The sequence below is a fragment of the Trichosurus vulpecula genome, chromosome 4 (assembly GCF_011100635.1).
Source record: "Trichosurus vulpecula isolate mTriVul1 chromosome 4, mTriVul1.pri, whole genome shotgun sequence".
NCBI lineage: Eukaryota > Metazoa > Chordata > Mammalia > Diprotodontia > Phalangeridae > Trichosurus > Trichosurus vulpecula.
In genome coordinates, this window is record NC_050576.1 from 53,297,920 (window position 1) to 53,304,074 (window position 6,155).

Here is a 6,155-nt window from a genome sequence, read left to right on the forward strand (position 1 = left end):
GTGCTATACTGGAAATGCTCCTGACTCAAACAGGATCAAAGTTAAACATTAATGCACTATCACTAATTGTTTTTGCCTTGCTAACTAGGTAATCCCCCTTCCATGTTCCTCACTTTAAAACCATATGCTGTGGCATTATGGACTGGCATTCTGCTAGTCAATCTTCAGGAGTCATTGTCTAAGATAGGGGTTATTTGGGATACAGAATAATGAACCAGAAGGGACCTCGAGCAGAGTCAGGCCAAGTGTGCTTGGAGCATGCCTTTAGAATTGGAAGGGCCCTTAGAAATTGATCAGTTGTCTTCATACGAAGCCCCAAAGATGGTAGCTGACTTGACCTAGGTCACTTCACTCTGGAGAAGTGGATTTATATCTTAGCACTGATCAACCTCCCTGAGTCTCATCAAAACCTCAGTTTCTCCCTCTGTAACACAAGAATAAATAACATGTGTGCTATCTACCTCACCGAGTGCTTGTAAGGTCTGCGTTTTGTAAAACTTGGCTGTAAAAATGTAAGTTTTGATTATCGCTGAGTCAATTTTGTGGATAGGGAAAGTGAAGCCATGCTATTTAAATGTCCTCTTCCAAGGTTAATGGCAGTACCAAGACAAGAAAATAAGTGTTTTTCCTTTAGGCAGGAAACATTCTAGCTACACCCATATGCAAGGGAGTTATTGATCAATCAACAACCATTTATTAACACGCCAGCCTCTGTGCTAAGTGATAGTGCTACAAAAAAGACAGACAGTGCCTGCTTTCAAGGAGCTCACTTTCTAATGAGGAAAGCAACCCGGAAATAAATAGTTCATACAAGATACAGAGCAAAAAGGAGGTATCCTTGGAAGAGAAAGCCAAAGTGCCATATTTTCATGTTTGAAACAAGAAGGACACAGAGATATGTTAATCAGCAACATACCAGGTTAGGGATAAGGACTAGATCTGTGATCTCACTGGTATAAGGAACCCCTTCTAGCAATGCAGGTAACTTACAGTCTTGGAGTGTCCTGGAACGGAGGTTAAAGTCTCATCCAGGGTCAGACAGCCAGGATATGTTAGAGACAAGTCTTGAATACAAGACTTCCCGGCTGGAGACCTACTCGATATTCAATGTGTCTCTATTTACTTTTCATATTGGTCAGGGGGGTTGGACTTATAATCTGATGAGTACAGTGAGCTCTATGGAAACTCAATAAATCAGTTGAGTATTTATCAAGCGCCTTTAATGTTCTAGGCACTGGGGACATAAATACTAAAAACAGTCCATACCCTTAAGAAGTTTACATTCTATTGTGTTCACAAATGTATAAACTCAGTGTGTATGTGTCCATATATATACATATATAAAATATTTGTTGTTGTTTTTGTGTCTATATATAGATATATGTTTGCTGTTGTTTAGTTATGTTTCAGTTGTGTTCAACTCTGTAATACCTTTGGGAGTTTTCTTGGGAAAGACGTTGGAGTGGTTTACCACTTCCTTTTCCAGCTTATTTTACCAATGAGGAAACTGAGATAAATATAGTTAAGTGACTTGCTTAAAGTCACACAGCTAGTACATGTCTGAGACCGGATTTGAATGCAGAAAGATGAGTCTTCTTAACTCCAGGCCCAGCACTCTACTGCACTACCCAGGTGCCTATATTTGTGTGTATGTATATGTATATTTATGTGTATGTGTACATATACACATATACACATACATATGTGTACACACTCACACAAACACAGCAACAACAAATACACAATTGAAGGGAGGAAGGAGGGAACTACCACCTGAAGAATCAGGGAAGACTCCTTGAAGAACGTAGCGGTTAAAATAAGCCTTGAAGAATAACTCTGTATTCCAAGAAGCAGAAATAAGGAGGCAGAGAGTTTCAGTGTTTGGAGTAAGTATGTGCAAAGACATGTAGACAGAAGATGGATTGTTATGTATGGGAATCTCCAAGCAGACCAGACTGGCTGCAGCATAGAGGATGTGTAAAGTGTACTTAGCCTGGAAGGATAGATTTGATTCAGATTGTGAAGGCCAGAGAGAGGAGCTTTGGAGGACACTAGAGGAATCACTTGAAGTTTCTTGAGCAAGGGCAGACCCCTCATTTAGGAATATCAGTTTGGCACCTGTGGGGAGGATCGTACAGAGTTGGGAGAGACTAGAAGAATGGAGATCTTTTAGGAGTGTATTGTAATAGTCCAGACAAAAGGTGAAGGCTCCTTCTGCCAATCAGCAGCCAGGCTATAAGGTAGTCAGTCTCCTGGGGTGCTGAGACCTTAAGTCATTACCCCTTAACTTTCATTACAAAACTATTTGGAAATCCATAATCCACATTTGCATAGATAGGCCAAAAATGTAACTGGCCTGGGAAATTTTTCATTATTATACTAATAATGTTATTAATAGTAAATGCATTTTCCTGGATCCAATTCTCCTCTCCCCCTCTGAGATGGATAGGTAAAATCTTAAGGGTGCATAGGAATCATTCATGAAACGAGCAGCGATTTCACATGTATTATTTTGGTAGGCAATAAAGGGGTGCATGAACTGATTTTATGAGCTAAACTTTTTTAAATGGAAAAAATAAAAGTAAAAGTAGGAGACACAAAGACAGCTTTTACAAAAACTTACAAGGTAGAGCTAAATACATTCAATAAAATGAAAGCTCCATGAGGTCAGGACTTAATTTTGTCCTTGTAGCACCAGGGTCTCGTGCCTGGCACAAAGCAGGTACTTACCAGGTCTTTATGAATTGAATTGAATTAATTTACAATCGATTCTTACAGTTTAGCAGGAAGAAAAGAGATTTATGGATAAAAAATGGAGAAGATAAAATAGTTTATAATTATTTAAGCAAAGATGACAGACTGTTATATACTACTTTCATGATATATACTACATTCAGCAATTTTTAGTGGCTCCCCCTTTCTATTTGCAGCAAGTTTAAATTCTTTGCCTGGCAGCCACAACATACATCTCCTGTGCCACACTCTGTGTTCAGTTACTTCTCACTACCTATCTATACACATCTTCTGACTGAATCAGGCTAGGATCCATCCTGTCCCATATACAGCCAGTGCATCAACATGAATTTATTAAACACTTACTATGTTCCAGGTACTGTTCTAAGCATTGGGAATATAGAGCCAAAAGTATCCTTGTTGCACTCTTCAAGGATACTCTCTCCACTCTGGGTCTCTATAAACTACTTTAGCCTCATTCTTCTTCCTATAGGAAAACTTATCAGACTCCACTGCTCATTCTTTGCCTTACTCCTATCCCTCAAGTGAGTGTCCCATAAGGTTCTCTTCTAGGTCTCTACTTTCTCTATGTTTTGTTTTTCTTTTAATGATCTTTTCAAAATATCATAGGTCCAATTATCACCTCTACACAGATGACTCCCAAATTTAAGTATCCATCCCTCATGTCTTCCATGAGCTCTCATCCTTCTTAGCCAGTTGCTTTCAGAACTTCTAGAACTATCCCACCAGGACCTCAAACTTACTTGATCTGGTATCATCTATATCTGTATGCATGTTGCATCTTCCTTGAAGTCTGAGATTGTCTTTTTTCCCTTTTCTTTTCTTTTAAAAGAAATATGTCCCTGTCACTCAGTAAAGTGACTTCCACATTTTAGTGATTAATAAATGTTTGTTAAATATTTTTCAAGCAAGTCTCACACTAATTCCCATCTGCGAACCTCTATTCTTGCTGTCCCCCCTGCCTGAAATGCCTTCCAGGCTGGACACTCTGAGGAGGAAGCAGCTGCTTGTCTTTTAAGGAACGATGATGTATATCCCAAATTCTGTCAAGTGAGAAGTAATCAAGTAAGGATCAGAGGAAAATGAGTCAAGCAGCATTATGTCATTGAAATAGGATTGGATGTGGAGTCTAGAGACCTGGGTTCACTCTGCTGTGAGACCCCTCTTGACAACTGCATCCTCTGATCTCACCCTTCTCCCAAATGCCAAGCTCACTCAATACGAAAGAATTTAATACTTAATTACCCAGGCTTTGCAAATTCCTTATGCAACTTGTGAATTTTTAACTTGGGAATTTTAATAACAAATGCTATAAGAATTGTGGAAGTAATCTTTAAACAATATTTAAAGACAATGTGGATTTTCTTCTTTAGCTTATGCATACCGCATTTCTGCTCTCTTTAAGACTCAGTTTACCTTCCTACTTATAGGTGCCATTTTGTGAGATGATTTGTAATTTTAATGTATTATATACATGATCTACATGTTAATAAATTTGGTTTCAAATATTAGCAGTCATTTTCTATCATATTGACCAAACATAGAGTCTTTGATCAAAAAAAAAATTTTACATTTTACTATTGTTTTGTTGAAGATGGTCTTGTCTTTTTGTACTGAAAAGAACTAATATTATATAAAGATGAGTTGAATAACAATAATAGCTGGCATTTATAGGTTTGGAAGTGCTTTATAAATATAAACATACATATGTGTACATCTGTATGTATGTATATGTGTAATCTCATTTTATTCTCACAACTCTGTGAGGTAGGAACTAATATTATCTCCATATTACAGATGAAGAAACTAAGGGTCAGATAGGTTAAGTGACCTGCTCAGAATCACACAAATAGTATATGCCTGAAGTAGGATTTGCCTTCAGATTTTCATGACTCCAAGTCCAATGCCCTCTCTACTATGCTCCCTTACTATTAAAGTAATTTGACAAGTTTAGCCTGGAAAAGAGATTTGGGCAGTGGAGGCTGGAGGGAAGGAGCTGATAGCCATCTTTAAGTGTTTGAAGGGTGGTCCTATGGACTAAGGATTGTATGTGTTTTGCCCCACTTTAGATGTCAGAATCTGAATCAATCAGTAGAAGTCATGTAGACATAGCTTTCTACTCTATATAAGGAATAATTTCCTAACAATTAGAGATGCCCCAAAGTAGAATGTCTTCTTTTGGGAGGTAGATAGTTCCACGTCTTTAGAAGTCTTAAGTCTGTGATGGATGGTCACTTGTTGGGTATACCATAAATATCAGGTACAAATATCCTGGATGACCTTTCAGGTACTTTCCAACTTTGAAATTCTGGAATTTAATTCAATTCAATTCACTTCAACAAAACGCCTACTATGTTCATGGCGCTATGTTAAGCTCAAGCGCTACAAAGACAAAAAATACTCTACCTGCAAGAAGCTTACTCATTCTAAGAGAATATGAAGTGTTTTCTACTTTACAAAGATTGAAAAAAACTATCAAGAAATAATTTATCACATTATGAGATGATAAAAATCACACTAAACAGATAGAAAATTATGGAATTTCCATGAAGAATACAGAGACTGAAGAAGGAATAAATAAGTATGAGGGCCACCAATCAAAGAAAAAACTCTAGAAGAGAAAGTGAAGGTAAATAGTTAAGAGAATGAGAGCTGAATTTTTTTAGTAAAAAGCACAGAAGATGAAATTTAAAACTAACAAACAAGTTGAAGCAGAGACAAGGAAGAGGAGAAGAGTTAAATAACTAGGTAAAAGGAAGAAAGTAAATACTCCAAAATTAGGAAAGGGTAACAAATAGGGAAAAGGGATTGGAGGAATAGTCTTGGCTGCACATGGAATTTTACAAAAATTGATCATTAGGGTGCAAAGATATCGCAAACAAATATAAAAAGGCAGAAATAGTAAATGCATCCTTTATACACTATAGCACAATGAAGATAGTAATCAGTTCAAGGAGTAAAAACAAAAGATGCAGACTGAAAAGGAGACTTACTAATGAAATCCTAAATACCAAGTAGGTCAAAGAACAAATCATAGAAACAATTAATAGATATGTGAAATAAAATCCCCATGATGACAAAATACCAAAGTATCCGGGATGCTGCTAAAGCAGTCCTCAGGAGACAGAATTTCTGAAATCCTGTCCATAGAAAGTTTGAAAAGATAAGGCAGCAGAAAACTATAAATGTAGAAATGGCCCAGTGTTCCAAGGGACTTTGTAAAGTACAGATGAATGGCATTAATGTTGATTTTTTCAGGTTTTCTAAAAGGATTTAGGAAGAGAAATGGAAATTACTAGGAATCAGCATGAGTTCACTAAGAACAAGTCATGCCAGATTAAACTATTAACCTTTCTAATTAGCTCAGAGAAACTGTGTATACACTATTTCTGGATTTCAAT